We start from the raw sequence: 12,748 nt of genomic DNA, 5'->3' as shown, positions 1-12,748 counted from the left end.
GTCAGGGTGGAGGAGCACTGGGGCAACAGGTAAACAGCTTCTTAAGCTTCTGAAAAGCCTGTTCAGCTTCCGCAGGCCATGAAAAGGGGATATCGATGAGGTAAGTCTGGTCAGGGGGGCAGTAATTTTGCTTAAAATTCCTGATGAACCCTGCGATAAAAATTGGCAAAAACCAAGAAAGCGCTGCAGCTGTTTTGCGGGAGGTGGGGATTGGCCATTCACGCCACAGCTCTTATTTTAAGGGGGTCGGTTGAAGCGGGCCCTCTGCATGATGTAAACCCAGGAAGCGACAGAAGGTTGGTGAAATTCACATTCTCAGGCTTAACATAGAGCTTGTTCTCCAGGAGGCGCTGCAATACCAGGCGGACATGCTGGACGTTGCTCCTCTGGTGTGCGGGAGAAGATCAGAATGTCGCCAGATACACAAAGACAAAATGGTTAACATGTCACGGAGAATGTCGTTGATGGAGGGCTTGGAAGACAGCAGGGGCATTGGTGAGCCCAAGGGCATCACCGATATTCAAAGTGGCCTAAAGGGGTGTTGTAAAGGCTGTCTTCCATCATCTCCCTCCCGAATCCGGACCATATGGTATGCATTGCGGAGGTCGAGCGTGGAGAAGATTTGAGCATGACACAAGGGTTCAAAAGAGGGATCAATCAGGGGAAGAGGATACTTGTTTTTTTTTAATGGTGATGTCATTTAATCCTCGAAATCAATGCAGGGATGAAGTGTTTTTGTCCTTTTTCTCAAAGAAAAAAACAGCTCCTAATGGGGAAGAAGAGGGACGGATGAGGCCTGCTGCCAGGGAGGTGTTTATGTATTGCTCCATGGGCCTCTTTCTCAGGGTGGGACAGGTTATAGAGGCGGCTGACGGGGAGTTTGGCACCTGGGAGGAGGTCTATGCGCAATCATAGGGTCGATGAGGGGGAAGGGACAATGCCAGGTCTTTACTGAAGACCGCGCCAGGTCATGATAATCTGAGGGAACATTGGATACATCAGGAGGGCTGGGGGGGGGGCGTGGGGAACTGGAGGCAGGAAAAAGCTGAGTGGAGGCAGTAGGAGTGACAGTGAACACTCTAACTGGTGATAGACGAAGTCTGCCAGTCATGTGGGGATTATGGAGTTTTAACCATGGGAGGCCTAAAACCACTGGAGAGATGGGAGAGGGCAGAACATGCAGCTGGATCTTCTCATGGTGGTTTGCCAGAAATACTAATAATACGGGCTCTGTGCGGTGGGTCACAGTGCTAGAGTCCTGCCATCGAGTGTTAGATTTTGGGGTTTGGCAAGTGGCTCGAGAGGGATTTGCAATTGATTAGCAAGTTCTAGGTCAATGAAATTGTCACTCGGCTCCAGAATCCACTAGGGCTTGAAATGGGAGGGTAACCCCTGCACAGGTAAGGGAAGCAGACACACTTACTCGAGGGGGAGAGCAGGATTGAGAGGAAGTCTGGCTCACCAGCGTGCCCTCCCTCACTGGCGAGCCCGGTCTTTTGGCATCTGGGGGCAAGAGGCAATGAAGTGTCCGTCTGGCCGCAGTAGAGGGCAGAGTCTAGCTTGCATCCGTCGCTGGCGTCTCCAGTGTCAGACGAGCCCGTCCGACCTGCATGGGCTCCTCCACAGAGCCAGATGGGGCTCCACGAGTGCTGGCTGGGGAGCTGAAGTGGGACTGAAATTGGGGAGGTGGGGGGGGGAACTGGCTGTGGTTGGGGCCTGCCGGTCCTTTCTCTATTCCTCTCCCTCTGCGATTATCAATCTTGATGGCCAGTGATATTAACTCATCTAAAGAATTGGGTTCGTCACGAGTAGCTAGTTTCATCCTTAATATCGCCCCGATAGCCCTTAACAAAAAAACAGCTCGTGCGCCCTGCTGTCCCACCCACTCTCTGCAGCTAGGATACAGGAAGTCAATAGAGAAATTAGCAACAGAAGCGGAACCCTGACGGAGGGACAATAAACATTTCTCAGCCTCCCGACCCTGAATTGGATGAATCAAAAACTCTGCGAAGCTCAGCTATGAAGGAATCATATGACCACCAGGACACTAGAACCTCCCTCCCATAATGCAGTAGCCCACTGACCTGCTCTTCCTTCTAAGTGAAATAACTATATATGCAATACGTGAGCGTTCTGACAGGTAGCTAGAATGGTTGCTGATCAAAAACTAGAGAGCACTGTAAAAAGAAACGGCACAAGGAACCAAATCGCCCGAATAAATGCTCCGGAGGTGGAACAAAGGTTCCTTGGTGCAGGGGGGAGGGGTTGTCTGAGGGAAAGCATGGCTACTCACTGCTGGCTGGGATTTCAGCTGGGGGAGTCTGGGTGGACAGTTGAGAGGCAGCAATTGGGGCCACACTGGCCACTTAAGTCCCTGCAACGAGCTCATGACACCAGAAAGTAATCGGTCATGCCTTCCAAGCAATATCCCCTTGGGGTGGTGAGGGCTTCACGAAGAGCATCTCGATCTGCTGGGTCCATGGTATGGCCAGATTGTAACTTGTGTGTCTCGCTGGTAGTGGACCCAAAAATGCAGAGGAGCAGAGTGTGCCAAATAAGCAGCCGTTTATTAGACCACGGGAAAAAAGGGGCAGGGGGTTGGTTCACGGGCGCCAGGAAGGCAGCAGGGGCGCTCACGGGGGGAAGCTTGAGACGGGGACGAGGTAGGGAGAGGCACGTCGAGGGGTTTAGGCGGGGGCGGACTGGTGCAGAAGCCTGGTGGTTGAGGAGGGCAAAGAGCTGGAGTCTGGAGACGAAAAAAGTCAATACTCAGAAAATCTCGATTACAAGTCTTATGAGGACCTAGTTGATTAACCACGCGCGGTGACAATCGGCAGCAGCATGCAGGGGCCAGCCTCTAAATACTGCTCAAGATGATGATCAGCTTCAGGTGTGCAGACAGCTCCACAGCACCACACCCATCCCTGTAAATGAGAGCACCTGGAGCCCAACGCCCAGCCTATACCACACCATCCCCTTCCCATCGTTCAATCTTGTAACATGGCAAATACAAAACAAAATATAAATACAAGTAGATTCCACCTACCAAAGATCTCTCTTTACAATCCTATATTTTTGCTTTGTTAATAAATGTATCATTTATTGATTGATTTATTTATTGATTTATCATTCATTGATGGTCTCAATGCAATCGATCTCAGTGTCTCTTCTTTAGATGTTGGCTGCATTTAAACACCCGTACCTAGAGCTGTCCACTTGTGAGTTGGATCACCTGAGAGGTCTAAAACAGACCTTAAGAGGACAGATCATATCACTGCATCAAAGCATCACTGACCTGGGCCATGGTTAAAATACAGAACTAATTTAAGAGGGAAACAGGGAACAGTTATGTGCTGCTTAAGGCCAGTCCAGTTTTAATCCAGTGCCAAATGTTTCTCCCAGCATGTACTGAAGGAGGACTGACCTCAACTGGGCAAATCAGCACTCACACATTATGTGTGCATGCTGTGGTGGGAGCTCGAGCTCAAAGCATTTATAAGATATTCATTTTTGTTTCTTTGGCTTATATTGTGGTTTATATTAAAACACCAGTACGCCCCCGTTTCCATCCGTACTGAATAAAAAATTGGACTGGACTAGAAACACAGAGGCGGTCTACAAAAAGGGCCAAAGCCGACTCTTTTTCTTTAAGGAGGCTGAGGTCCTTTACACTGCAGGACAATGCTGAAGATGTTTTATGAGTCTGTTGGTGGCCAGTGCGATCTTCTTCTTCGCTGTCACATGGCTGGGCAGTGGCTGAAGATCGAAGACACCAACAGACTTAACAAACGGTCAGGAGAGCCTGGTGATGTCGTGGGGGAGGAGCTGGAACTCTGACGACCGGGCAGAGAGGATGCTGTCCAGGCTTCATTCCATTTTGGGCAATGTTTCACACCCTCTCTACGACACACTGACTCCTCTCTCTTAAATGCCACCACAGAGCGACCACAGAAAATCATTCCTGCCTGCGGTCATTCATCTCTATAATGCCTCCCTCAGCTGACAAAAACACAGACAATTACTTTTGCATTTGTTGCACTTTATTATTTTTGTTAAGATTTTGTATATACCTTTATTATATATAGTTTATATATATATTATGTATTTATATATTTATATTTTATTCGTAATTGATGATTACTTGTTTTACTTATACTGGAGTATTGTAACTAAAATAATTTCCTCCTGGGATTATTAAAGTATTTCTGATTTCTGATAATAGAGGTTGTTTTCTCTTTTTAACACCCAGCATGTTTTGTTATGCCACTGAATTGAAGAGAAAGACAGTGTCCTTCTGCTGAATCCATGCAAGTTCAACCACCTCACTATCCCGCTTTGCAAGGTGTTTCATTTTTAATTATCTCCACAAGTGTAGATATTCAGATCTCCTTAGCTTAAGTCCCCTAACCCCCGCCCGCAACTCAATTTATTCTCACAAACTTGACAGTGTCTTGAAAGTGCTGCTTGTAATTTCGGGGGTGAACTCCGTGTTTCTTTCCTCTTTGTTGAGGCCCCTCAACCCTCCCCACCCTTGAGTTATTCAATGTCAGCACTCACTTCAAAAGCCTCAAAATGATTCTCTGAGGACTCCATTGAGGTTTCCATTGCAAACAATTATGCTGTCCCGTGGTTCTTTGACAGAGTTTTCTCTAGATTTTAATTACTAAACCATGACTCAAAATCGCTTTATCTCAGTGGTGCCTCGGGGTATGTTTTTGACCAGAACCATGAGTGAATGTAGATGTAGTCGTTATAGAAGGATCCAGGAGCATACTTAATTCAAATCAGCTCATTCAGGAGTAGATTTGGAGTGCAGATTTAGGGGAAAGCTAAGGGAAAGAGGTTTAGTTGCAGATTTTTTATCTTTGCTTGCATCTTCACATTTTAAGTTTTTGGATAGTCTTCTCACAAACACTATGTAACTTATAACTCACCCCTTCCACCTCACCCCGCTTTCCCTGAATCCTATACCTTATGGCCTCTGTACTCTGGGGATACCACCTCGGCTGGGAGGTCTTGGTGTGTGGCTGTACATCCAAAATAGATAAGAAGGCTTTCTTTACCACAGGAAGGCATGTGAAGTTCCCCAGCAGTGATTCCCAGCAAAGGCTCCACACAAGCAACGGGTGAGAACAAGGGCTGGTGCTTTAAAAGAAGCTTCACCCCTAACACAGCATACCTCCCTCAGGTAACCTCCCACGCTGCAGATACACAGCTGCAGCAATGTCCTGGAGGAAAGAGAATCTGAGTAAACATGTCTGAATAAAATAAATGCATAAACTTCTCTATTCTGATCTTTGATTATTGCTGGAGGACTCTCAGGTGAAGTTTGAAATCAATCCAGTCCCACCTGAGAATGCTGCATTACAGGCAATTGGTTGGTCAGGCAGCAAGCAGACTTCTGTTTTGTTTCTTGTACAGCCAAGGCTTAAACTATACCCAGCATTAATGTATGACCAAATGTTTACCCGCTGATTTAACGGATACTTTAAAATATCGAGTTGGGTTGTTAACGACCATCCACCAATAGTTTTATTCCTTTTACACAATGAAAATATCTTGCAGAGACTTGAGAACATAATCCTCAGAACAAACATCCATTTTACCGTTAGTTGTTTTTTTTTTTTTTATTGTACTTTTTGTTTGTTATTGCAAAATCGCAGAGTCACATATTCATCACGTGTAATACTATTTATTTAGATTAATCAGTTTTTCTGTATGACCAAACTTGCAACTTTACCCTGTACAGATAGATCAATAAGAATGGAACCCAGGGATGATTGTCCTTTGAAATTTTAAAACATTTATCAAGCAGAAGACGGTGTCCTCAAAAAATACTGCCAAAAAGTATGACTTCTTTTGTTTGTGGAGAAATTGGCTGAAGTCAAAGGTCAATGGTGAGGTCAGGGAGGGAAGAAGTGTTCAGGAGCCTCTGATGTTTTATGCTGTATTATTTATGTACGCTTGATCAAGGAGAACTAGAGACACTCTCAAAGTACACCTGAATGCCTGAGTCGGTCTCACATTCTGGACAAACTCGTGCTGGTGGATCGACTTTAAACACAAAGAACACACCCCAAATACTGTACGCCACAGAATTAGTCAAAGAGAATGTCTTTACTCTTGGAGGTGTTATTGTCAGCCATATCTAGTCTAGGGACACAGATTGTCTTGTTTACGCAGATTGGCAATAACAGCTATATATTATGACTAGGAAGAGGCAGCAACAGGCTCTTCGACCCTGGACACCACAATGTTGAGATATGGTGGCACCTAGTCAAAAGACAACAATTAATACTGACGAGACCTCAAGGCCCACTGTTGTGGTGATTCAAACCACCCCGAATTCTGTAGACCTGATGTAGAGCAGAGAGATATGAGTTTAAAGAAGACAAAGACAAGTACTCCAGTTTCACCTGTTGCAAGAGGGAGAACACAGCTCTCAGTTCTTACAGACCCCCGATCTGCACACCCCACGCCCTGCTGAGTTCTGAGCTCTCTCGGCTCCAGCTAGTTTAATTAATCACACAAACGGTTACATATTTGTTATTATCTTATACAGGGTAGTTCTGCTGAGTTCAGCCGATGGCCCGGGTGTGTGTGTGTGCTCTTTTCTTGGACCACGTGTCCTTGGTACACTGTGCCTAGATTCAGATGCCTTGTAACAGTTTCCTAGTTGTGCTCACACACATACCTCAGGCGTGGGACTGCACTCAGACACAACTGTAATCTGCAAAAACACTCTGCTGGTTTAACACATTCTTAAAAGCAATAGTTCAACATAATCACACAGTGTAATAGTGTTAAATGATTATTAGGCACTTCAGATAATATAATCCACAATAGTAGATGTGCTGTTCTGCTTTCAGTTCAACAAAGGGGGAGTCTCCTATTTCTCTGCTTATCTGCGTCGCTTGGAGAAAAAGGCACAGGGGTGAAGCTGTGGGTCCTGGATGAGCTGAGATAGGACAGCCCCGCGCCTAACTCAGACGCATCCACTTCCAGCACAAACTGTCTGGGAAGAGTCAGGGTGGAGGAGCACTGGGGCACAGGTAAACAGCTTCTTAAGCTCTGAAAAGCCTGTCAGCTTCCGCAGGCCATGAAAAGGGATATCGATGAGGTAAGTCTGGTCAGGGGGGCAGTAATTTTGCTAAATTCCTGATGAACCTGCGATAAAAATTGGCAAAAACCAAAAAGCGCGCAGCTGTTTGCGGGAGGTGGGGATTGGCCATTCAGCCACAGCTCTTATTTTAAGGGGGTCTGGTTGAAGCTGGCCCTCTGCAATGATGTAACCCAGGAAGCTGACAGAAGGTTGGTGAAATTCACATTTCTCAGGCTTAACATAGAGCTTGTTCTCCAGAGGCGCTGCAATACCAGGCGGACATGCTGGACGTGCTCCTCTGGTGTGCGGGAGAAGATCAGAATGTCGTCCAGATACACAAAGACAAAAGGTTTAACATGTCACGGAGAATGTCGTTGATGAGGGCTTGGAAGACAGCAGGGGCATTGGTGAGCCCAAAGGGCTCACCAGATATTCAAAGTGGCCTAAAGGGGTGTAAAGGCTGTCTTCCATTCATCTCCCTCCCGAATCCGGACCAGATGGTATGCATTGCGGAGGTCGAGCTGGAGAAGATTTGAGCATGACACAAGGGTTCAAAAGAGGGATCAATCAGGGGAAGAGGATACTTGTTTTTAATGGTGATGTCATTTAATCCTCGAAAATCAATGCAGGGATGAAGTGTTTTGTCCTTTTTCTCAAAGAAAAAAACAGCTCCTAATGGGGAAGAAGAGGGACGGATGAGGCCTGCTGCCAGGGAGGTGTTTATGTATTGCTCCATGGCCTCTTTCTCAGGGTGGGACAGGTTATAGAGGCGGCTGACGGGGAGTTTGGCACCTGGGGAGAGGTCTATTGCGCAATCATAGGGTCGATGAGGGGGAAGGGACAATGCCAGGTCTTTACTGAAGACCGCTGCCAGGTCATGATAATCTGAGGGAACATTGGATACATCAGGAGGGGCTGGGGGGGGGGCGTGGGGAACTGGAGGCAGGAAAAGCTGAGTGGAGGCAGTAGGAGTGACAGTGAACACTCTAACTGGTGATAGACGAAGTCTGCCAGTCAATGTGGGGATTATGGAGTTTTAACCATGGGAGGCCTAAAACCACTGGAGAGATGGGAGAGGGCAGAACATGCAGCTGGATCTTCTCATGGTGGTTCCAGAAATTACTAATAATCGGGCTCTGTGCGGTGGGTCACAGTGGCTATGAGTCTGCCATCTAGAGTGTTAGCATTTTGGGGTTTGGCAAGTGGCTCGAGAGGGATTTGCAATTGATTAGCAAGTTCTAGGTCAATGAATTGTCATCGGCTCCAGAACCACTAGGGCTTGAAAGGAAGGGTAACCCCTGCACAGGTAAGGGAAGCAGACACACTTACTCGAGGGGGAGCAGGATTGAGAGGAAGTCTGGCTCAACCAGCGTGCCCCCCTCACTGGCGAGCCCGGTCTTTTGGCATCTGGGGGCAAGAGGCAATGAAGTGTCCCGTCTGGCCGCAGTAGAGGCAGAGTCTAGCTTGCATCCGTCGCTGGCGTTCTCCAGGTTCAGACGAGCCCGTCCGACCTGCATGGGCTCCTCCACAGAGCCAGATGGGGCTCCACGAGTGCTGGCTGGGGAGCTGAAGTGGGACTGAAATTGGGGAGGTGGGGGGGGGACTGGCTGTGGTTGGGGCCTGCGCGTCCTTTCTCTATTCCTCTCCCTCTGTCGTATCAACATCTTGATGGCCAGTGATATTAACTCATCTAAAGAATTGGGTTCGTCACGAGTAGCTAGTTCATCCTTAATATCGCCCGATAGCCCCTTAACAAAAAACAGCTCGTAGCGCCCTGCTGTCCCACCCACTCTCTGCAGCTAGGATACGGAAGTCAATAGAGAAATTAGCAACAGAAGCGGAACCCTGACGTAGGGACAATAAACATTTCTCAGCCTCCCGACCCTGAATTGGATGATCAAAAACTCTGCGAAGCTCAGCTATGAAGGAATCATATGACCCCAGGACACTAGAACCTCCCTCCCATAATGCAGTAGCCCACTGACTCTGCTCTTCCTCTAAGTAAATTAACTATAATGCAATACGTGAGCGTTCTGACAGGTAGCTAGATGGTTGCTGATCAAAAACTAGAGAGCACTGTAAAAGAAAACGGCCACAGGAACCCAAATCGCCCGAATAATGCTCCGGAGGTGGAACAAAAGGTTCCTTGGCTGCAGGGGGGAGGGGTGTCTGAGGGAAAGCATGGCTACTCACTGCTGCTGGGATTTCAGCTGGGGGAGTCTGGGTGGACAGTTGAGAGGCAATTTGGGCCACACTGGCACTTAAGTCCTGCAACGAGCTCATGACACCAGAAAGTAATCGGTCATGCCTTCCAAGCAATATCCCTTGGGTGGTGAGGGCTTCACGAAGAGCATCTCGATCTGCTGGGTCCATGGTATGGCCAGATTGTACTGTGGTGCCTCGCTGGTAGTGGACCCAAAAAAGCAGAGGAGCAGAGTTTGCCAAATAAGCAGCCGTTTATTAGACCACGGGAAAAAGGGGCAGGGGGGTGTCACGGGCGCCAGGAAGGCAGCAGGGGCGCTCACGGGGGGAGCTTGAGCCGGGGACGAGGTAGGGAGAGGCCGTCGAGGGGTTTAGGCTGGGGCGGACTGGTGCAGAAGCCTGGTGGTGAGGAGGGCAAAGAGCTGGAGTCTGGAGACAGAAATAAAAGTCAATACTCAGATAAATCTCAGTTTACAAAGTCTTATGAGGAGCCTAGTTGATCTACCACGACGCGGTGACAATCTGGCAGCAGCATGCAGGAGGCCAGCCTCTAAATACTGCTCAAGATGATGATCAGCTTCAGGTGTGTGCAGACAGCTCCACAGCACCACACCCATCCCTGTAATGAGAGCACCTGGAGCCCAACGCCCAGCCTAGACACTACACATCCCCTTCCCATCGTTCAATCTTGTAACTATGGCAAAATACAAAACAAAATATAAATACAAGTAGATTCCACCTACCAAAGATCTCTCTTTACAATCACTATATTTTTGCTTTGTTAATAAATGTATCATTTATTGATTGATTTATTTATTGATTTATCATTCATTGATGGTCTCAATGCAAATCAGATCTCAGTGTCTCTTCTTTAGATGTTGGCTGCATTTACACCCGTACCTAGAGCGTCCACTTGTGATTGGATCACCTGAGAGGTCTAAAACAGACCTTAAGAGACAGATCTATCACTGCATCAAAGCATCACATGATCCTGGGCCATGGTTAAAATACAGAACTAATTTAAGAGGGAAACAGGGAACAGTTATGTGCTGCTTAAGGCCAGTCCAGTTTAATCACGTGCCAAATGTTTCTCCCAGCATGTACTGAAGGAGGAGACTGACCTCAACTGGGCAATCAGCATCACACATTATGTGTTTGCATGCTGTGGTGGGAGCTCGAGCTTCAAAGCATTTGATAAGATATCAATTTTTGTTTCTTTGGCTTATATTGTGGTTTATATTAAAACACCAGTGACCCCCGTTTCCATCCGTACTTGAATAAAAAATTGGACTGGACTAGAAACACAGAGGCTGTCTACAAAAAGGGCCAAAGCCGACTCTTTTTCTTAAGGAGGCTGAGGTCCTTTAACATCTGCAGGACAATGCTGAAGATGTTTTATGAGTCTGTTGTGGCCAGTGCGATCTTCTTCGCTGTCACATGCTAGGGCAGTGGGCTGAAGATCGAAGACACCAACAGACTTAACAAACTGGTCAGGAAGCTGTGATGTCGTGGGGGAGGAGCTGGACACTCTGACGACCGTGGCAGAGAGGAGGATGCTGTCCAGGCTTCATTCCATTTTGGGCAATGTTTCACACCCTCTCTACGACACACTGACTCCTCTCTCTTAAATGCACCACAGAGCGACACAGAAAATCATTCCTGCCTGCGGTCATTCATCTCTATAATGCCTCCCTCAGCTGACACAAACACAGACAATTACTTTTGCATTTGTTGCACTTATTTATTATGTTAATGATTTTGTATATACCTTTATTTATATATAGTTTATATAATATTTAGTATTTATATATTTATATTTTATTCGAATTGATGATTACTTGTTTTACTATACTGGAGTATGTAACTAAAATAATTTCCTCCTGGGATTATTAAAGTATTTCTGATTTCTGATAATAGAGGTATGTTTCTCTTTTTAACACCCAGCACTGTTTTGTTATGCCACTGAATTGAAGAGAAAGACAGTGTCCTCTGCTGAATCCATGCAGTTCAAACCACCTCACTATCCCGCTTTGCAAGGTGTTTCATTTTTAATTATCTCCACAAGTGTAGATATTCAGATCTTCCTAGCTTAAGTCCCCAACCCCGGACTGTGTTACCTTTCGAAGGTGTAGGCCAGTGATGAAGTCCACAGCTATGTGTGACCATGGACGGCTGGGGATGTAGTGGCTGTAATAAACCTGCTGGGGGCGGTGAGATGCTTTTCCTCGGGACACGACAGAGCAGGCTGCTACGAACTCCCTAGTATCCCGTGTCATGCCCGGCCACCAGAAGCGCTGTTGGAGGAAATGAGGGTACGGTGAAAGCCAGGATGGCAGGTGAGGGTTGGGAATGTCCCCACTGTAAAACTTGGGAGCGAACTGTTTCGGGGACCAACAGCCGATCAGCTGGGCCACCACCAGGATCAGATTGGGTCTGTTGAGCTGCTCTGACCACAGACTCAATCTCCCACTGAGCAGCTCCCACAAAACAAGAAGAGGGCAGAATGGGCAGTGACTCCGATGAGGATGAATCTGGGGAGAACTGGCGAGAGAGAGAATCCGGTTTGACATTGTGACTTCCAGGACGATATGAATAGTGAAATTAAAGCGGCTAAGGAACAGAGACCCGTGAGCTGACGAGAGTTAAGGCGTTTAGAGTGAGATAAGCCAGATTTTTGTTCAGTCCATATGAGAAATGGGTGTGTGGATCCTTCAAGCCAATGTCTCCACTCCTGTAATGCTAACACAATAGCCAACAGTTCACGATTTCCAACATCATAATTTTGCTCTGCGGCTGAGATTTTATTACCGTGTTATCTAAAACTCATAAAAAATGTTTAATGTCACTTTTTTCTCAAGTCTTGATAGATCCACTTGGTCTAAATTATATTCCACATTGTATTTACTCTTATCAGATCAGGTATGTTGATGATGGTGGCTCTCTATAAACGTGTGTTTGAGTCAGCTCACAAAATCCACATTCCAGCAACTCTTATATCTTTGTTTAACCCCAAAAACCTGAAGTGTAAAAATGTCTAAGTGTGAAAAATGTGTTGTTTCACAAGATGTGTCAGACTATTTTATGGCCCTGAAACAGTGACTTCCTTCCTCCTTTTCACCAAAAATGTGTTGAAATAACTCATAAAATTCAGTTGCTTCCAGCTTTTTACAAGTCACATGATCTGGTTGACTGAGAATCTTTGTGTGCACTCTTTAGTTTCTAAAAGCTGGGGAGGCACCTTCGCTGCACAGCAAGAAGGTTTCTGGTTTAAACCGTGGCTGGGGCATTTCTGTGTGGAATTCCCTGTATCCGCATGGGTTCTCTCGGTTCTGTAAAGTCCAAAGACACGCACGTAATGGGTTAATTTACTCCATATTGCCCGTAGGTGTGAATGCGAGTGTAAACAGTTGATTGTCTCTATGTGTAAATGCTGTGATGAACTGG

The sequence above is a fragment of the Larimichthys crocea genome, unplaced genomic scaffold, assembly GCF_000972845.2.
Source record: "Larimichthys crocea isolate SSNF unplaced genomic scaffold, L_crocea_2.0 scaffold359, whole genome shotgun sequence".
Lineage (NCBI taxonomy): Eukaryota > Metazoa > Chordata > Actinopteri > Sciaenidae > Larimichthys > Larimichthys crocea.
Note: the sequence above shows the minus strand (reverse complement) of the source record.